Source organism: Cibotium barometz, chromosome 3, assembly GCF_041138505.1.
Source record: "Cibotium barometz isolate CiBa-2024 chromosome 3, ASM4113850v1, whole genome shotgun sequence".
Taxonomy (NCBI): domain Eukaryota; kingdom Viridiplantae; phylum Streptophyta; class Polypodiopsida; order Cyatheales; family Cibotiaceae; genus Cibotium; species Cibotium barometz.
The window spans coordinates 24728850-24751194 of record NC_141048.1 but is presented as its reverse complement, the minus strand read 5'-3'; the positions used below and the strand labels follow the sequence as shown (position 1 = coordinate 24751194).

Here is a 22345-nt window from a genome sequence, read left to right as displayed (position 1 = left end):
CTTAATATCCTTGATGGCCCCCTCCCCCTACTGGGGGGTTAGCTCCATAGGTTGCATGATGATGATGATCCCACTTTGTATCATATGGTTCAGATTTGACATTCACAGCTCATAGCTCTAGTCTTTGTTTTCTTTTGTAGTACCATGATGAGATTACATGGACACTATTGTATCACTTTTGGTCTCATAGACCCACTGGGTCTTTTGAAGACATTTAATATACTCTCTCTCTCTTTCTCTCTCTCAGTACTTGGCCGAGTAAGTGCACCTGGTGGGACCTCGGGAGATATATGTAGCACTGTTGGGGTTAAGCAGGGCTGCCCACTCTCACCTACACTCTTTGGCCTATACATTGATGAGATCGTAGTATTTGTGGATAGTTTCGGAGGTAGAGGTTCACCATTGGCTCAGAGAGTAGTGCCCATATTGCTATATGCTGATGACATTGTCTTGATCTCAAATTCAGCCGAGGGTTTACAGAAACACTTAAATGCATTGGACAGATTTTGTAGGGAGAGAGACCTTGCAGTCAATTTGGGCAAAACCAAGGTTATGGTCTTCAACACATCTCATGGAGTCGCCTCACAATTTTCTTTCATATACAGAGATGCCTTAGTCAGAAGTATGTGTATCTAGGAGTCACTTTTATAGGCCCTTTGTTCTACATGACCCAAGATGCCACTGACCGACTTGCGAGAGGGGGCATGCCTCCCTAGCCCGTATGGAGAGACAGTATTTCCAGGCACATTTCCAAGAACCTCGCACTAAGTGCTGGCTCATTGATACTCTAGTACGACCAATGGCTATGTATGGTGCAGCCTTTTGGGGGCCAGGCCTAGGGAAGGATCACTGGAGGAGCATAGAGCTATAGGTGATGATGTCACGCATGATCAAGAGTAAGCCATCTGTACCACATGCCATTCTACATGCAGAGTTTCGGGTGGCCCCACTGGTTACAGATGCCCTTTTTCAGACTGTCACTTATATTCAGCATGTATACACACTTGAGAGAGATCGCCTCCCACGACTAGCACTAGAGTCCTCTATGCAATTATACTACGAGAGGGAGAGGGAGAGGGAGAGGGAGCATCAGCATGTATACACACTTGAGAGAGATCGCCTCCCACGACTAGCACTAGAGTCCTCTATGCAATTATACTACGAGAGGGAGCTGGACTGCCCTTCTCCTCAGCGACATGGCTGAATGGAAGAATTAGGGTTAGGGTTTCATGTGAGAGATAAACACAGAGAAAGAAGAAGAAGGGAGAGAGAGAGAGAGTTGTGGGGATAAGTCAACTCATTGTAATGAGTGTGTGACTCCCCTATCACACATGTATATTTTGCACTAGTACACATAGTGCACTTAGTACATTAAAAGTGCTAAGTGTACTATGTACTATAACTTATGGGCTTGTACACACTATAAGGGTGGGCATAATGCCTTTACCCCAACAACCTCCCACTTAAAGGCAAAGTGCTCTTAAATGAAGGAAAAGAAAAAATCAGCATGTACATGATAATATACAAGGCCATATCAAGGCTGAACCTGGCCTCATCCAATGCCCATTAAGTGTCTGCAATGAGCAAACCGCTCCGGAGGCAAACTCTTTGTCAACAGATCAGCCGGGTTGTCATCCGTATGAATCTTGACAAGCTAAATTTGCTTGTTCTCTATCACCTCTCTGATGAAGTGATACTTCACATCCACATGCTTCATCTTTGCATGAAAGATAGGGTTCTTTGCCAACTGGATGGCACTCTGACTGTCACAATGCAACAATGGAATATCCCCTGTATAACCCAAATCAACCACTAACCGAGATAGCCATAATGCCTCCTTGCAAGCCTCTGTGGCTGCAATATACTCGGCCTCTGTAGTAGATAAGGCAGTGCACTTCTGCATCCTGGATATCCATGACACAGCACCTCCTGTGAATGTAAACACATAACCGGTAGTAGACTTTCGGTTATCTGGATGACCGGCATAATCCGAATCCGTGTAACCATGCACTAATGCATCCTGTTTGCCAAAGCAAATGCACATATCTTGTGTGCCCTTCAGGTATCTCATGACACCTTTCACTGCTTCCCAATGCTTCTTGCCAGGTTTGGCCATGTATCTAGAAACCACTCCCACTGCAAATGCAATGTCCGGCCTAGTAGCAACCATGGCATACATGAGACTGCCACAAGCTGAAGCATACGGAATCTTGGCCATATCAGCCCTGTCACTATCCGACTGTGGGCTGTTCATACGACTGAGTTTCACATATGGAGGCAAAGGAGTACTAGTCTTCTTCCCCCCATCCATATTGAACCTCTGCAAAACTTTGCCAATGTATTCCTTCTGAGACAGATACAACACATGCTGATTTCTGTCCCGAAGTATCCGCATACCCAGAATGTGATTTGCATCACCCAAATCTTTCATATCAAAGGTCTGATGCAGCCTCTTCTTCAAGGCATCCATCTCCTTATGAGATTTCCCGGCAATCAACATATCATCAACATACAAGATGAGGATCAATAGACTGCCATCCAAAGCTTTCTTGGTGTATAAGCAGTGATCTATGTCACTTCTCCTGAAATCTTGGGATTTCATGAATGTATCAAATTTATGATACCATTTCCTTGGTGCCTGTTTGAGCCCATAAAGACTCTTTTTCAGCTTGCATACAAGCTTCTCCTTTCCATTCACTGCATAACCCTCTGGCTGTTGCATATATATCTCCTCATGGAGATCACCGTGAAGAAAAGGAGTCTTCACATCCATCTGAATCAAATCCATCTCATCATGAGCAACTAAAGCTAATACAGCTCTAAGTGTGGTCATTTTGACCACTGGAGAGAAGATCTCATCAAAGTCCACACCATATTCCTGCTTGAAGCCCTTAGCCACTAACCTGGCTTTGTATCTTGGCTTTGCATCAGGTGCAACTTTGAGCTTGTAAACCCACTTGCATGGCAAAACCTTCTTGCCTGTTGGCAAATGCACCAACTTCCATGTTCCATTTTTGTGCAGAGAATCCATCTCTGACTTCATAGCACGCTCCCAAAGAGCCTTGTTTGCCCTCTGTAAAGCCTCCTTATAACATGAGGGCTCCCCACAGTCAGTGAGCATCAAGTAGTCAATTCCTGGAACAAACCTGTCAGGGGCTCTGGAGGGTCTTGTGGACCTCCGTACCCAATGACCATCATTTGCAGGTTGTTGTCCAGCCTGCATATCACCTATTGGTGGCTCCTGTTCCATGCCATAAGGCTAAAAGATCATGCCCGGTATCTCCTCTAACTGTGGGATATCCATAGGGATATCTTCTGCCATCTCTGGCTGTCCATTTGGACCATTTTCAGCACCATTTAAGGGCTGGTTTTGATGCTGTAATGGCTGATTTACAGCCCTTGGTTGTTGTCCATGATGTCCATCATCATCAAAGATGACTCTGCCAGGCTCCTGTTGCCTTGCAGGTCCTTATACATGCATGTTTCATCAAAGATGACATCATTGCTGCGTATAATCTTTCTATTCACTGGATCCCAAAGTCTATACCCCATTTCACCTCTGTCATCATATCCTAGGAATATGCATTTGAGAGACTTAGGATCAAGTTTGGTGCGCATTTCCCTGCGTATGTGCACGTACGCAATGCAACCAAACACTCTCAAGTGCTTGTATGACGGAGGCTTTCCTGTCCATACTTCCTCTGGCACTTTCCCACCAAGCCTCGTGTTAGGTGACCTGTTTATAAGATGAACGGCTGTCATAACAGCTTCAGCCCAAAAACCATGAGGTAACGCAGCATGTGACAACATAGAATGGACCTTCTCCTGAATGGTCCTGTTCATCCTCTCTGCTGTCCCATTTTGTGGAGGATCATAAGGAGTAGAGAGCTCCCTCTTGATGCCTTTAGCATCACAAAAGTCTTGAAATTGTTTGGACATATACTCTCCACCATTGTCGGAAGGCAAAGCCTTCAGTGTTTTGCCTGTTTGATTCTCAACAAGAGTAATAAACTTCTCAAACACTGAGAATGTATCACTCTTCAAACGAAGAGGATAAACCCACACCTTGTGTGTGGCATCATCAATAAAAGACACACAATATTTTGCCCTGCCAAAGAAAGCTGAGGCATCTCACATACATCTGTATGCACAAGCTCTAACTGAGCATCTTTCTGTCCAAGAGCTTTCTTGTGGGGGCACTGGAGTTGCCTGCCATATATACAATGCTCACAAAACTGAAAACTTGAAAACTTTAGAGAAGGCAAGTAACCCAAACGAGACAATTGCTCCATTCCTTTGACACTCATGTGTCCCAACCGGCTATGCCACATAGAGATTTCCGGCAGCTCGGTTGCATTTACATTAGCATGGTGACAAACACCAGCATGCATGAAGTAAAGAGTGTCCACCTTAGAGCCTCTGGCAACAACCAGTGAGCCCTTACTAATCTTCCACTTTCCACGACCAAATGTGGTAACATAATCAGCATCATCAAGCTGTCCAGTAGAAAGCAGGTTCTTCTTGATCTCAGGCACATGCCTGACATCATGGAGCATAAGCTGTGAGCCATCTGAAAACACAAGTTTCACATCACCTCTGCCAAGAATCTTGCATGCATGGTTGTCACCCAAATAAACTACTCCTTCATTGCCAGCAGTATACCTGACAAACAAGTCTCTGCAAATTGTGACATGAAAGGAGGCACCTGAATCAATGATCCATGAGTGCATACCATGACCATCTCCTGTAAGAAGTGAATGGGCATCAAGTGAAGACGTGAATAGGACTTCATCCTTACTGTCACCTGCATGTGACACATTGACTTGTTCAATCTTGACTCCACTTTTGCCCTTTGGCTTTGCTTCTTTGGCTTCATCTTTGTCTTTGTCTTTGCCTTTTCCCTTTTCCTTTTGATCATTTTTCCATTTGTAGCATTGCTTTTTGATATGTCCCTTCTTGCCACAATAATGGCATTCCAAATCCTTTTTGGAGCGGGACTTGCTCCTTCCCCGTTCTTGGCTTTTACCCCTTTGCTGGAATCTCCCATGTGCATTCATTGCATTGGACTTTCGAACGGAATTGTTTTTCCTGTTCATCTCCTCTTGAAGAAGAGCACCCTCCACATCTGCATATGACAGCATAGCATTTGAATTGCTAGTGGCTGTCCTGAATGTGTCCCAACTCTGGCAAAGTGCATAAGAGAAAAGTGGCTTTGAACTCATTGTCCATTGCCAACTTTTGATTAATGACCTGGCTGACAATACCATTAAACTCATTTAGATGGGCTGTCATAGACACCCCTTCCTTCATCTGAAGACCTATGAGTTTCTTCAACCAATACACTTTGCTTGAGGCACTTTGCTGGGCATACAAGTCCTGCAATCTTTGCCACATTCCCCAAGCTGTCTTCTCTTCACGAATGCTGAAAAGTAAAGTGTCTGACACAGACACATGATAGTGGATCTTGCTAGCTCATCCATATCTTCCCACTCTTCAGCAGTAAGAGAAGCGGGCATTACACCCCTTTCTTTGATAGGCTTGTGCTGCTTCTTCTGGAGCAACACATTATAGCACTGGGTTTGCCAAATATCATAATTATGTGAGCCTTCAAGCTTCTTAATGTGAAGCAATGAAGAGCTCTCACCTGTGGGTGGTTGCCATAGCAATATGCAACCTGTCAATGCCTGACTCCCTGCAAGATGTGCAAACACTGCACCAAAGCACACAAAGTGCTCACAGTTGTTCTCCCAAAGTTTATCTCCCACTGCGGAAGCACGAATGCAACTCTACTCCCACTGTATGTGATGAAATCACCAAAATCTGGTTGCTGCAGATTTAGGACAGCACCTTAAATGTGCTCTGTTCCCCTTCCAAAGTACTGTACAACAGTACCAAGTGCTCACCAATGATGTACCAAACCTGTACCGGCAAGTACAGCAGCTGAAAATGAACCTTTTCCTCACTCAAATCAATGTACAGCCATGCCAAAACTTGTACAAAGTTGTACCAAATGTGTACCAGCAAGTACAGCAGCAATAAATGCTCTCTTGGCTGTCCAAATGAGTGAAAATCAGACTTTTACAGTCCCCACCACTGCATACAACAGTCCCAAACAGAAATTGGGCAAAAGCCCCTTGATTGCAAGTGGATTTCTGAGGATTCAAGGCATAAAAGTCTTGCTAGCTGCTTTGCCAAGCTTAACAAGCATAAAATCTTGAAAAGCCCCTTGATTCAAGATCAATTTCTGATCATACATGGTACATTAGCGCACATGAAAGCATCCAGAGTCTTTGCAATGCTTCCCCCTGGCCACATATACATCCAATACATAAAAGCCTCTTGATTTACAGGCACATTGAGTGCTTGACAGGCATCAACACATTGCCCAAAGCATCAAATGCGAGTGCCTGCATGCAAATCAACCCAATCGGCACAAAAGCCCTTTGATCTGCACTGCAATTTGCTGCAATTAAGGCTTGAATGTGAGATTGCTCACATCATACAGCATGTATGAATGCCCAATTGCACAGTTACATCAAAAGCCCCAAATTTCGACATCCAATTTCCTGCAAATTGACTCTGATTGTGACCAATGTCACCCAATTTTGCCAATTTTGCTCAAAATTTGAGCAATTTGGCACCTGTACCTGCTCAATTGATGATTTTACCTGCTCAATTGCAAATCCCAAAAAAAATTTGAAGCAAATACCTTTGTATTCTTGGAGGTGATCCTTGGAGAGCTTTGATGGCTGCTCCAATCAAGCTACTACATGTGATGTAGATGCCCAAGCACGCGCACGCAGGCGTTTACTATGAAGCGCCCAAAACAAAAACGGGTGACAGAACCTCCACGGGGACACGTTTGCTGCGAGCGCTGATGTTATGCCTTGCGGCCAGCGCTATACTCGATGGGCTGAGCGCCACCGCAGCTTAAGCCAGACACTCTTCGCGGCAGTACAGGCGCTACCAGGCGCCTGCGAATGTTTTGCTTTAAGCTGCAAGTGGGCGTGAAAGCACCGAGGACGCCGACGACCTGTGCTCTGCCTTCGCCTAGTGGTGGCAGGTTGTGCTCGCCCAGCCTCATTTCGACTTGGCGTCCCGCTACCTCACTCACTGCGACCCATGCCTCAACGCCTCCCAGTCGCTCGAGCTCGCCTTCATCATCGCTGACAGGCTCCGCCGCTCTGCACTCCTCCGGCCTCAACACGTTGCTGCTGCGCTGCTGTAGATAAAGCGATGCAGCTCTGCCCGTGGCTATTCCAGGTTCGCCGGCCCTAGTGTATGCACAGCTCTGCTTGCGGTGGCCAGGCGTCTGACGTCCAACGCCTTACTCAGTGGCTAGCGCCCAACACGATAGCAAGCTCGAAGGTGCTCAAAAGTCCATCCACAGTAGCTCTTCGATGTAGAAACCCTACCACTCTCTACCACAGGGATCTCCTGTAGCCAAAGCTGTGATACCAGTTGAATGGAAGAATTAGGGTTAGGGTTTCATGTGAGAGATAAACACAGAGAAAGAAGAAGAAGGGAGAGAGAGAGAGAGAGTTGTGGGGATAAGTCAACTCATTGGAATGAGTGTGTGACTCCCCTATCACACATGTATATTTTGCACTAGTACACATAGTGCACTTAGTACATTAAAAGTACTAAGTGTACTATGTACTATAACTTATGGGCTTGTACACACTATAAGGGTGGGCATAATGCCTTTACGCCAACAATGGCCACCACCATTACCGACACATGCATGGTACTTTGAGGTAGTTGAGTGGTTTCATGCACATGGCATACAGCTGGACCGTCTCCCCCCGTTTCAGTATAGCCTGGATTTAGGGGCCCCCTACCTTGATCTCTCACGACAGGAGATCGATTGGATCATCCGGTTAGATCTACTCGGGCTACACATACACCAGACATGGGTATCTCCGTCAGAGATTGGTAAGAAGTGTGAGTTCTATAGAGATCACTTCTTGAGACTCTCTCAGGATGGATTCTTTGAGATCCCAGGATACATACAGATACACATGTCACATGCTATGCATATCACGATCGGCCTGCTCAGGGTATCCTCCAACCGCCTCAGAGTAGACTAGTAGAGTTGAGAATATCCCACATGAGGAGAGGACATGCACAATATGCATCACAGGAGCAGTAGAGGATGAGGCCCATTATATGTTTAGTTGCTCGGCTTACTATGAGACACGGGGGAGATTCCACTGCCTCTTTCGGGAGGGATTTGGACCACTTACACAGGTGATACAGTTTGAGGATTTGAGGGGCTTGGGCATGTACTTGATGGAGCTTAGATGACACAGGATGTAGTGTTGAGGCAGCATGTTGAGAGACATCCCTGGCTCCGACAGGACACCTCATAGAGAGCCATCACAGATTTCTTTGTGGTACACACATCCACATCAGAATCCACTGCCCACAACAATTCCTCTACTATGACATTAGAGCCCACCACCCATACCGACGCTACAGCACCACGCCCCAGAGGAGTGCGAGCCAGACGTCTCCGACCCCGAGCATCAGGACCCTCCAGTACATTGAGACAGATTCATGAGGTTCTCCACCGACATGACATGCTCCCATCATAGAGGCTTGACATTCACTCCACCATCAGATCGGTTCTGGTTGAGGCGGGTATCGTCATTAGCTGCATATCTCACTCTACACAGGACCATCTGTTGATCTTCATTTTACTTTTTCTTTCAGTTTTCCATGGCTCAATATATCCATGGTACCATTGTATTACTTTTGGTCGCATAGGCCCTAGGGGTCTTCCATAGACGTTAATATAACTTTCTTTCTTCTTTCTCTCTCTCTCTCTCTCTCTCAAACACCATGTAATCTCAGCATGTTATTAAGAGCTGCCCTATCCACTTCTTACACCATGGTTAACCCTTTCCTCCATGCCATCATGCTCATCTACCTTTATGCGTTTTTAAGGGTTTATGTTTCCGCCGCCATCATCGTCATCATTAGGATTGCATTATTGATGCTGCCGTTGCCATCTTCCATTATCATCAAGACTACGTTTTTCTGTCTACACTGATTCTGTGTGTTTTTCTATACCCTATCGGAGGCTCACACTTAAGGCTAGTGAGCTGTTGAACTAGTAGTGAGTAGAACTTGGCAAGGTGATCACTTAATTCTTCATTATCTAGCATTTTCAAATCATAGAACTTCAACTTCAAGAAAACCTTAGAATTTTGTTACCAAAAAGAATCTTTAGTTTGTCCCAAATTTGCTTGGCGGTTTGTGTGAAGTCTATGTAATGAACGAGAGTGTCTACCAAACAAAGGCCGATTAGTTCAATAGCTCTCTCGTTGTGTTGCGTGAAGTCTATGTAATGAACACAACGTAATTTGCTTGGCGGTTTGCGTGAAGTCTATGTAATGAACGAGAGTGTCTACCAAACAAAGGCCGATTAGTTCAATAGCTCTCTCGTTGTGTTGTCGCCACAGCTTCTGCTCTTCTGGCTCGTTGGCTCTTGGGTATTTGTCATCTCCAGAGATTATGCTCCAGACGCCCTCCCTCATTAAGAGAAGCTGCATCTTGGTCTGCTAGGTAGGAAACCCAGCTCTAGAGAACATATCGATTGCATTGGTTGATAGAGCCATAATGTTGTAGGCTTGAAGGTACAAGTGTAATGGCTAAGAGATGATGATGACGTTTGCTCTCTGCAGGTGTTGTAGATAGTGGAGTCGCCGTTGATGTAGGTAGAGTCAACAGGTTGTTGTCGAAGAGGTTGTCGAAGAGCTGCGAACATGCAGGAACGATCAGTAGAGGGCGTCAAGAGAACAACAACTGGGCGGGTCGGCAGAAGAGAAAGGCATGAGTCTGGTCATCAGATTAGCTAGCAGAAGGTGGTGGGAGAGAAAGGCAGTTGGATGAAAGGCGAAGGCACGAGGCTTGTGAAGGGAAATAAAAAACAGTTGGAGGGTGCGGAGGGAAAAAAAGGACGCCCGGAGAAAATCGCTGAGTGGAGGAATTCTCGCCAAGTGGAGGGCGGAATATGCTTGACCCGACGAGGGGTATGTGCGGCCAGCTCTACTTGGTCGGGTGGCGGCTCAGTCGGGGTGCTCACCTTAGCCCGACCGACACGCTATCATGGGGTCTACCAGGTGGGCGGTGCTAATGGGTGGAGTTGGCGGTGGTGCCAGACAATGCAACACCTAACCTGCACAGGGCGCGAAGGACAGCACGGGACAGAGTGAGTTGTAGCTCTGATACGAATGAAGACTGCTTGCAGCTAGACTATGGAGGATAGAGCTCCATAGTGGAGAGTGTAGAAAGATAGAGAGATTGCACGGCTCAATGCAGATTTATTGATTGATTTGATTGATGAGTACAGTGCCTTTTTGTAGATGAAAGACCTTATTTTTTGACTCAACACACACACACACACACACACACACACGCGCGCGCGCGTGCGCGCGCACATTTTTGTTGTTGTGAAACCACTGTTTATATTAAATATTAAATTGTTCAATCATAGTCACCCGAAGCAGGTGGAACTATGAGAACGGACTAAAAAAACTGGGAAAATTCTTCAAACTGCTGGAGAGAAAGCTCTCCAAGATCGTAGCAATCTCGAAGAGACCGGAATAGAGCAGCACGAAAATAGGGGAAGGGATGAACAACAAAACCAAAAAAGTGCAGATGATTTCTAGTGGAATAGATGGTCCTAAGAGCCCAGAATCGCACCCATGTGAAGAAATCATCATACCCCGGTAAGGCCAGGGACAATCTGCCAAAATTCCAAAAAAGTCACCCAAACCGCCGTCGAGGGAATCTATACTACAGCAATGTTGTCAAGTGTTGAAGAAGATCGCGGGAATGCAAGCAATTCCACAATAAGTGAGGTACGGTATCGGGCATAAGGTGGCAACATCGACATAAAGCTGGAGCAATACGCCTTTGAGCCAGTAGAGTACCAACCGGTAGCGCGCCTGTAATGCATTGCCAAAAAAAGACCCACTGCTTAAATGGCAACTTTGACTTCCACACCTTTTTTAAAGTCAATTTCCACCAGGGCAAAGGCTTATCCAAGTGCCATAGCCTGTTCCCATGTTCCAGTATCCAAGGCTAAGGAATAAGCAAACGGTAGGCTTTGGAAGCAGTGAGGAGATGGAATGGGAACGAGGCATAACCCAGCTCTGCTGACGATCAAAATGCCAATCCTGTAATGAATCCTCCTCCTCAAGAGGGGGTACTAGCTGAAATGGAGCCAGAAGTTCAGCTATGGCACACCATATCAGCCTATGATGCATGCCCAGATGCCATTGCTTGGTGGCCCTCGGGAAAGAAAGAACCATACCATACTCATTAACCAGATCTTGTACCATACGTATACCCAAAGTTGATAGATGATAAGCCTTTCTTGGGTGATCTAGCACTAAAGGCTGAGGAAAGGCTCGACTCCAATGAATGCTCACACACACACACACACACACACACACACACACACACACACGTGTGTGTGTGTGTGTGTTGCCACATGGCACACTTATCTCCTCATAAGAGGTGATTCGATCGAGACGACGAAGCTAATGACAAACAACCGAGACGACGAAGCTAATGACAAAAGCGTTTCTCTGCTTGAGTCTCAAAGACGAGCATGCTCGTCTCTGACCCCGGCTCGAAAAACAAAAAATAAGAGGTGATTCACACACATACACACACATGAACACATCTAAGGGTTGCATCACATGGATGAAGCTCCGAATATCCCAACAGTTTCTTATGATTTGGCTTCTCTTGAGCGTGCATGTGTTCTTTATTTTGATGGGCCTTATCGCAGAGCTCTTGCCAAAGGTAGTGGAAGTATGGTGCTACTTGATAGTGATAGCCATGAGCTGTCTTCTTCCTCCTCTATTTTTTTTCCCGAGAACTTCCTCCTCTATTTTGGAAGATGCTCATACCAACAATGAGGCCAAGTACTATTCTTTGAATCATGCATTAAGGAAGTGGAAGAACCTTGGGATTTCACTTCTTGGGATACGCCAACTTTAAGGTTGTCATGTGCATCTGTTTATCCCGATGCTCATAGACATGGATATTCTCATACACAAATATATGGGCAGATTTAGGGGCAGATTTAGAGTGGATTTTATAGCCCTACAGGCTCCTGGAAGTGGCCAAGACATAGCCCAATGGTTGGGACACCTTTTGGGCATAGTTTGGACACAAAATATGACTTTTTGGACAATGTTTTGTGGGAAAAATAGGCAAAACCGACTTGATACGAATTGGTACCTTTTTCCTATAAACAGGATCGTTAGGCATTCATTAGGATCATCATTCAAAGATCAAGAGGATCCATTTGTCAGAGTCTGCAAGGCAGCAAGGACACAATGGTGGATCAACAGGAGCTTCTCTCGTCCGATTGCAAGTAGAGGGTTGTCGAGATCTTTGGTATGCATCATGAAGCTGTGAATCAGCAAGATCATTGTATATATAGCATGTTTTGGCAATACACAGTAGAGTAGGTCTATCTCTCCTTCTCTTTTGTGTCTTGCTAAACATAGGATTAGCGTTAATCTTCTTTGCTTAGCGTTAATCATGAACATGCTTCTGCAATGCATGTTACATTGGTATCAGGGCCTTCTTCAAGTGTGAAGATTCAGCTAGAAAAACCAGAAAAAAAAGAAAGAAAATTTTTCTCGCTTGTGTGGTTGGTTTCCAGACTCCAGTGGACCACCCCCTTTCAGTGTGACTCCTGTCCCTCGAAGGACGGTTGGTTTTCAGCCTCCAGAAGTCTCTCCCACACACATAGTGGAAGGTTAGATTGTGCTTCGGAAAGGAAGTGCATTTTCTTGCTATGGCGAGCTACGACGAAGAGAGATCAACAACCTCGGGACCAAAGTGCACCAGGTAGTCCATCTAGGGCATTAGGCATGAGTGTCCCAGAGATGTTCCAACAGATGATGTGAGCAATCGTAGAACAGGGTACAATTGGAAGAGTAGAAGGCGCAGATCTTGGCCCTGGAAGAGCGCACCCGTTCTCCCGCTCCTCTTTTTTCGTCTCCTCCTCCCTCTCCTTCCGTTTCCCATATTCCAGACTGTGTGGCAGTAGCCCATGCTGCTCCACAAGACGACGCCAGGCGATGCGTGGAACACGAAAGATACCTTGCGGCTTTGGACGCAAGAATGACACCAACGGCTTCCTCGAGTCATTTTTTTCGAGAAAATGAACTTCAGTAAGTATAATGGTAAACTCGATCCCACAACTCTTTATTCCTAGTTGCATCAATTTGAAGCATATTTTGCTACAATTACTGACAAAGTGATCTTGGCTAGTTGGTATTTGGAAGATGAGGCCATTCCTTGGTGGATCCAGTGGGCTCATGCCCACACCAGATTAGGTATGGCAGCTTTTGTTTGGGATGAGTTTGTCCGCCGATGAGTTGGCTAAGAGATGTCTCTATGTTGAGGTGTCTTTATGTACATTGGGGATTGGTTTGAAGTCCTTAGAAAAGCTAGCAGGCTACAAGGGCTTCATCTAGGCCTTGCAGGGGCCTAGGCAGCCAGTCGGCTGCCGCACTTTGCCCCTACCAGCAGCCGGCCAGCCTTGAAGACCCTTGATCAGCAGTTGGTCTGTATAAAATGTTGCTTAGCATTCAGTTGGGTTGCACTACCAGTCGGCCAGCAGCCAGGGGGTAATAATGAGATCATGTGCAACATTTAATGCTCACAAAAAGGCATTTTCCTTGTCATATAAACAGGCCGATAGTAGATGATGCAACCGACTTGCAGCTTGAAGGCATATAAAAGCATATCAGTCCCATTCTAGCATTTAGGTATTCAGCAAGTACAAGCAGCAGATAATCGTCCAATCATCTCTAGGCTATCAAGGAAGATCCTCTTCAACATTCAACCAACATATGTGTAGTCCTACAGCTATCTAGACTTGCATCAATGGCTCGAAGAGTCTTCAGCAGAGCCTTGGTTTGGTGGATACTCAGCCGACATACGGTCTTCCTCGTCCTTGCATTGGGCATTCATATCACTTGTTTACTCAAGCATTGTACATCATTCTCCAAAGAATAATATAAGCAAATACTCTTGCTTGCAGGGGGGGAGCTTCAGTGGGTATTTGGGACCCAATAAGGTGTCGTCTACTTAACTCTATCATTCCTTTCTCTCTCTTTTCTCTGAATTAGATGCTAAAGATTCTCACCACATAAAGGTATAAAGAAGGCCCTGTTGTGCGTCACCACGATTAGCCTCAGTACATGTAAGTTGTAACATTGGTATCAGAGCATCAAGTTGGTGACCCAACTCGGCTACCTAAAGAAGTGAGAGCATCCGGTGGATGGTAGTACTGCGGTCCAGAAAAAACACCCAGGCCTCCACCACGTCGGGGGAGAAATCACATCAAGAAGTTATGGAGGCACAAAGCTTCCAAACAGAAAGTACGCTTCCGCCAAGCAGAGAAGAGCTCCTGAGAATAATGATGGAGGAAATAAATTCTCTGAAGATGCAACTTGCCGTAGAAAAAGAGAAGCCCAAAGAAGGCATCTTAGATTTGGCACATATCCTTCTCACTATGGAGGAACAAAGAAGAAAAGACAAAGATAGACATGAAGAAGAAAAAAGAAAAGACGTGAAGAAGCAAAAAGAAAAGCTGAAGAACAAAAAGAACTGAGACGTGCGGAGAAACGACGAGATAAGGAAGCCACATGCAAATATGAGGAAGACTAGCACCATCGAGAAATCGCCGACTGAGAGTTTCAGCAGGCACTAAAGTCATATTTCCTCTCGAAAAACCAATGTCCTGTTTCCATGACAGATATACCATCCAAGCACGGTTGCCAAAACCAAGGAGAGAAAGATAGAGGACGTGTCAGGCAATCCCTGAATACACGTAAGTCCAAGATTAAGAGCAACACACATCTCTTCCAAGAACATCATCCTGTGCATCTTAACTTGATCCTCTGTATCCCAATCTCGTAAAGCAATCCACGATAGAGAGAGAGAGAAAAAGCCTATCGCTATTCTCTTGTACCAAAAAAGGTTTGGGGAATAAGCCCCCCCCCCCCCCTCCCCCCCCAATGGTTTGTAAACAACATCACTGTCGTATAACAGCAACAGGAACTTCAACAACAGTCCTATGTGACCGTACAGTCCATACACAGCCACAACAACAACAACCGAGAACAGCCTCACCTCTTCCAACAACCCACGCGCATGTGTGAGCGCCCACCGGCACACACACACATGTGCGAGCGTGCGCCCATCTTCCGTAGCAGCCTGCGACTCTATATGCCACCTGTGCGTTTCTCATCCCGCAGGTCTACGCGAATCTGCTCAGCCCACGTACATCAGGTTGTGCCTGAATGCAACTCCTGCAGCCCAGCCCACGCTGCCGAAGGTTGCCCACCTGACGCCCGCATGGCTGCTTCCACATACGCAGCCCACCAGGCGCCCACCTGGCTGCTTCCATACATGCAGCCCGCCTGGCGCCCATCCCTTGCACCAAACCTGTGGGCATCGCCCCGTCTGCATCAGCGCCACCATCTGTGGTCATCGCCCCGTCCACCACCTGCAGCAACTCTAGCCATAGCCAAAGGAAAACGACGATCCCTGCTCTCTCTCTGTCCAACGCTGCCTGCGATGAAGTTCTACATGTAGTTTGTGCTCTCTGGCGACCAACCATGCGCCCGCATACACCACACGACTCTTGCTCCCCTGGACTCCGCCACCCTTCACTTAAATAACCAGGATGCGATTCGCTTTCTCCAAAACACCAAAAGCGATTAGCAAAAATGCGTCATCCAAATAATAATTATTTTTAAGCCTTCCAAGGTTATTAAACCTTATAACTTTAAAATCCCTTTTGTCCCCTTTGACACTTGGGCTGGCCACACATATGAGTTTCCTTTTCATATCCAACTGATGCCTGTTCACACTGTCCTTCCCGTGCCCGTGCCCGTGCCCGTGCCTACCTGCATGTGGTCCACCAGAGGGAAAAACACAGGGTCGTAACAGTGCCTCCCCTATCTAGGCACCAATCATCCACATAAAACCTATCCAATTGTGCTAAGATACATCCGTCGCCGCTTTTGTGGTTTAACCAAGAGTAAGATAGAGAGTTAGGCCTCCTCTGGAAGTCATCCTTTGTCACATGCACCGTGCACTGGAGTGCCGTGACACATTGGCTCTAGATCAGTGCAACATTGATACAGTAGGATAACCTTTTTTAGGAATATTTTGTCGTATGCCGTGGCCCCATTGTGAGCCCGAGTATGGGACATGTCAGGATTCATAGAGGTCTCCTAGGAAGGCTGCATGTGTTAGTCTTGTTACCCACTTGGAGAATTCATTAGATAGGGTCATGTAGAGGTCAACCCTAGCTCATACATGTAGATATAGATGCATTAAAGCATGTAACGCCATTTATACATACTTGTGCATGGGCCACAGCCATTAGGGCAGCCTAGGCTGCCTAGCATTTGATGCTAGGCATCAATAAGTCTCATACTATAATGGCCAGCCACAAGTGTTATTCACTAAGGCAAGATCACAGCATTACATGCTGTTAGCCAGCATGAAGTGCTGTTGGCCAGCAAAAGAACCAGTATAAGCAGAAGTTGGGTAGTCCTTCAGTTGGCCAGCATCAAAGGACAGCCTGGATATTTTGCGCAGCATTTAATGCTAGCAAATCTAGCAATTCTTGTCCACAAAACAGACTGACAGCAAGAGAGATAGCTGACCGTGTAAAATCATATAAAAGCAAACGCATCAGGCACAGCGTAAATCAGTCTAATATAATCAGTCTACAAGCAGTCCCAAGTAGTGATGTGTGCTTAGAGCCTCCGGCCTTGTGCATACATTCAGCAAAGCAGCACTTTATTGTGCTACAGCCCCAAGGCCTCCTGCGAAGAGCTTCTTCAGCATTCAGCCTGCATATGTGCATCCCTGAGTTTTGGGTTTGCATAGTGGTCAGTGAAGAGCTATTCAAAGGGAGCTTGGATAGCATATGGTTCGGCTTGCATTCGGTCTACTTGGTCCCTGCGTTGGGAAGTCCTCAGTCACTCATTGTACAAAGTTTTGCAAAGAAATATAAGCAAATACTCTTGCTTGCAGGGGGGGAGGGTGGGCTTCAGTGGGTAGTTGGGAGCCAATACTATGTCGAATCTATCTTCTCTCTGTCTTCTCTTCCGTCTCAAAGTAAAGTGAAATTGCATAAACTCACGGGTATAAAGAAGGCTTTGTTGCGCATTATGACGATCAACCTTTTGTGTGCTACATTGGTATCAGAGCTGTAGGTTGTGACCCAACTTGGCTACCGAAAAGTGAGAGCATTCCGTGGATGGTAAAACTGCAGTCAAGAAAAACCAACCAGGCCTCCACAATGTCAGGAGAGACGTCGTCAAAAAGGTATGAAGAAGATATGGAAGTAGAGATCTACAAGGAAGACACCATCACTACAAAAAAGCTTCTGGAAAACAATGAAGACTCTTGGAACAAAACAGATTGCTAAGGCAACAGATGGAGGCTAAAGAAGAAGCGGCCAAAGAAAAAAAAGTTAAGGAGGCGGCTGAAAAAGCCAAGGAAGCAGCTGAAAAGCCAAAAGAACTCTTAGAATTGGAAAGATTGTTTCTCATCATGGAGCAACAAAGGCAAAAAGAAGACACCAAAAAGGCGGAAGAACGACGGGCCAAAGAAGCTTGACGTGATGATGAATGAAGGGCCGAGGATGCCAAACGTAGGGCTGAAGGAGACTAAAGATGGGCAGACCAAGTGACCCGAGAAAGGCTTGCACGTAAAGCTATGCAACTCTTGAGTCAACAGTTGATAGCTGCTATGTAGGCAAATATGCTGTCTCTTCTCCCTACACTGGCGCATTAAGGACCGAGTTCCTCCATCACCCCAACCATCACCGTCATACGAGCCCAACCAAATTTTGGTAAGTATGATGGTAAGTGTGATCATGTTGCAGTCATGCAATTCATTCATCGTTTGTATCATATTTTCTGTTGGCTAAGCTTCAGATCCTCAAGATCGCGTCCCCACCTAGTGGCACCTCACCTTTCTGGCAAAGCGGTTACCTGGTGGTAGCATTGGTCAAGTCTACATGTAGACCCGATCACAAGGGCTCCGCAATTTGTGTGGGACACCTTTATGTCTGATTTCAAAAAACGGTTTCTACCTCCAACATGACCAACTTTGAGGATGAGTTTTATAGACTCTCCCAAATGGGTCTCCCTTATTGACATACTCTAATAGAGTAATCACGTCAGCACAACAATTAGGTATATCCGAGGAGGATAAATTGAAACAGTTCATTAGAGTCTTGGATACTAACATTAGGTTTTTCACTATACGTAATTTTGAACCACAATCCTATGATAGGGTTCCACTCTTGCTCAAAATCAGGAAATGATGCTGAACGGAGGTAAGCCCAAGCAGATCTAGTCTAGCTCCAGACCCCAACAGTCACCAGGGGAAGGGAGCTCAGAACATCAAACACAACAAGAAAGACAAGAAGGATAAGACTTCAAGCTTAAAAAAATCCCTGAGGAAAAGGCCAAGGAGGCATCACTGGTGGATATCTCCAACTAGAAGAGCAAACATGGTATAAGGGGGAGAACAAATGTTTCTTCTGCCACACTGTGGGGCATGGTAAGAAAGATTGTACCAAGTGGCAGGCTGTACAAGCCTCCAAGACCTCTGCCTTCACAGTAGCCACCGCCATAGTTGCATCTACATCTCCCATATCCGTCACTAACTCCGTTCAACTATTACCCGCCTTAAACGGAGTATCCAGAGTGGTATTTGACAATAAGCAGGCGAGTGAGGTTAAGGAAAGCTCTCATTCGTGCTTATGGCTTAACGAAGAGACAACAATTCATTGTCCTCTCGAATAGGGGCAGCTCCGAGGATGCCATTTCTCTTCAGTTGGCTAAGAAGATGAGTTGTACACTTGTATCTCATCATTTGGATGTAGACGGGTTCACACTTGGTCCTTTCACTCATATATCTCGTAAGGCTCAATAGTTCGTATTCATGGTTCAAAAGGCCACATTTTAGCGAGACTTCATGGTCTCACCTCCTTTGGGGTGTGATGTGATTCTTAGCATTTAGTGGTTTAGGGATTATGCACCCATTCTTGGTTGGAGGCTTGACACTTTTACTGTTGTTGATGGTGTTCCCGAGCCTGTCTTGATTCTTGGGGATAGAAGCATTCTAGGTATTCCACTCATCTCACACATCCAGGCCCAAAGAGCTATTAGGAAAGGAGCCGAGTGTGCTTTGATTTAGCGAGACTTCATTGTCTCACCTCTTTTGGGGTGTGGTATGGTTCTTGGCATTCAGTGGTTTAGGAATTATGCACCCATTCGTGATTGGAGGCAAGACACTTTCACTATTGTTGATGGTGTTCCCGAGCCTGTCTTGATTCGCGGGGATAGGAGCATTTTAGGTATGTCACTCATCTCGCACATCTAGGCCCAAAGAGCTATCAGGAAAGGAGCCGAGTGCGCTTTGATTTATGTCCTTAGCCAACAGTCTATTGTTCAGTAAGCAACCCCTTTGAAGAAAAAGCTGGATGGTCTCCTAGCTCAGTTCCAAGACATCATGCTAAAGGATGATCTCTCGCCACCGCAGCTCCCACCCTGTCGTCTTGAGGATCATCGCATTGAGCTGGTCCCCGGTACAGAACTGCCTAGTAAGTTTCTCTATCGCCTTTCTAAGGCATTAGAGGGTGAATTGGAGTAGCAACTTTCCCAATTACTCCGAGCTGGATTTATTCGGCCGTCATCCTTACCCTTTGCTTTGTTGCACCTATCTTGTGTGTAAAAGAAAGACAAGTCCGCACGATTGTGCGTGGACTACATGGCTCTTAATAAGCTCACAATGAAGAATAGGTTTCTAATACCCTAGATTGAGTATATCCTTGAGTGACTCAATGGTGCAAAGTTCTTTTCGAAGATACATCTCAAGAGTGGCTATCGTTAGGTTCAGATCTTTAGGGCGTACAGACCAAAACAGCCCTCAAGACTAAATGCGACCACTACGAGTTTGTGGTGATGTCATTCGGCCTCACCAATGCACTGACGACGTTTAACAAGATGATGTCTCGGGTGTTTGTGGAGCTTATTGGAAAGTGTGTTCATCTTTTTAGATGATATACTCATCTTTTCTGCTATTGTAGAGTAGCATGAACATGATGTTGAAAAGGTCTTACAACTTTTGCGAGACAATGCGCTCTACATCAATGCAAAAAAGAGCGAATTTGGAGTAGAAGAAATTCATTATCTGGGATGTGATATCAGTGCAAATGGGATTAGCCTCGACCTTGAAAAGGTAAGGGCAATTCTCGAATGGATGTTCCCAAAAATGCTTAGGAGATTTACTCTTTTGTAGGTCTCTGTCAAGCATACAATTCACATATGGACAAGTTTTTTGACCTTGCAGCACCTCTTACAGATCTTCTCAAGGGCGTGAAGACGCGTTGACAGAAAGTGTCCGTCAACGAACAAAGCACACAAGGCATTCCATGCAATGAAGAAAGTTGCCTCCGAGTCTCCGATTCTCAAATTGGCTTTATGGGATGATCCTTTCGAGGTGATTACTGATGCCTATAATTTAGCCATAGGAGCTGTCCTCTAGTAGGAAGGGCACCCAGTGACTTATTATAGCTGGAAATTAAATGACGTAGAAAAGAATCATTCTGTGTACGACAAAGGGTTATTGGGAGTGACGAAAGCGCTCTTAAGCATTGGAAACCTTCCCTTTACGGGAGAGAGTTCACAGTTAAGATAGATCATTACGCACTTAAATGGTTGCAAACCATGCCTAGTTCCCAATGGAGTGATAGACAAGCCAGATGGAGTCAGATCTTCCAACAATTTGGAGGTATGATTGAATACATTCTTGGCAAGAATAACCCCGTTGTCCATGCTCTAAGTCGTTGAGGCACAAATCAAAATTCTACGTGGGTCCCTTGGGATTGTCTTGCCTAGTGTGGCGGCGCGCTGCTCTGGTTGGGGGTTGGCGCTACATTTTCCATGTGGTCTGCAGATGGGTCACCTTGCCAGCCTCGTCACCAGTCTAGGCAAGACCCCCCCCCCCTCCCTCCAAAACCCTAGAGGGCCCACCCGTAGAGTGGCAAGAGCAGACCGAGCGCCTCAATGCAACCTCCTCCCTCCAATGAGACAGAGCCCCAGCACCCTACCCCTGAGGACAAGGATGGGGTGACGGCAAATGAAGCAATGGTCACGAAGGCCCAAGCAGCGAGTACTCCACCCGTTGAAGGATGGTCTCCCCGCCCGCCCCCCCCGCCTCCCCCCCCCCCTCTAAGTCGTTGAGGCACAAATCAAAATTCTACGTGGGTCCCTTGGGATTGTCTTGCCTAGTGTGGCGGCGCGCTGCTCTGGTTGGGGGTTGGCGCTACATTTTCCATGTGGTCTGCAGATGGGTCACCTTGCCAGCCTCGTCACCAGTCTAGGCAAGACCCCCCCCCTTCCCTCCAAAACCCTAGAGGGCCCACCCGTAGAGTGGCAAGAGCAGACCGAGCGCCTCAATGCAACCTCCTCCCTCCAATGAGACAGAGCCCCAGCACCCTACCCCTGAGGACAAGGATGGGGTGACGGCAAATGAAGCAATGGTCACGAAGGCCCAAGCAGCGAGTACTCCACCCGTTGAAGGATGGTCTCCCCGCCCGCCCCCCCCTCCTCCCCCCCCCCCCACCCCCCCGGAAGTGTGGTATTGTCTCGGGAGAAGAAATGTTGGTGCGAAGTTAAGGAATCCCAGCCACCTGCGCCAGCTGTCGTTGGGGATTCCAACACTTGCCTCCAGCTAGAGGGTTGTAGCGGGATCAAAACAGTGCTGTCAACATGCAAAAATCGCCTGGGCCGTGCGTAATGCAACGGGTCTCAGCTGAAGCACCCGGTCCAAAGTTTCTGGGGCATCCAACTCCACCTGGTAGAAGCCGCGCCCAAGGGTATGGATACCTATGATCTGGCCTGGCTCGCCAAGGAGGCTGGCCTGGAGCAAGTCATGCAGCTGGCTGTATGCTGGACGGCTACCCACAACCTTCCAAACCAATGTTGAGGCTTCGAGGGAGGCTACTGTTGATGTTAGGAGCTGGAGGTCTGCTTCAGGGAAGAGGCAGGGGGCAGCGGCCTTGGCCGTGGAGTTCTCCCGAAGGGGTAAAGACCAAAGGAAGCTGACATCTGCCGAAAGAAAACCACCCGAGTCCAAAAAACCTGCATGGAGTCCTCCTGAAGGGGTGAAGACCAAAGGAAGCCGGCACCTGCCGAAAGAAAAACAGCCCGAGTGCAAAAACCTGCTGTGAAGAAGCACCGAAGGGGAGGAAGCAAGGCCGGGGCAT

General features: G+C 46.6%; 1 protein-coding gene across 1 annotated transcript in view; it reads left to right on the top strand.

Moving 5' to 3' along the window:
* Positions 1–22345, top strand: part of LOC147639870 (putative methyltransferase PMT6) — a 64295-nt gene that overhangs the window by 40793 nt on the left and 1157 nt on the right. The gene's annotated exons all lie outside the window — the stretch shown is intronic.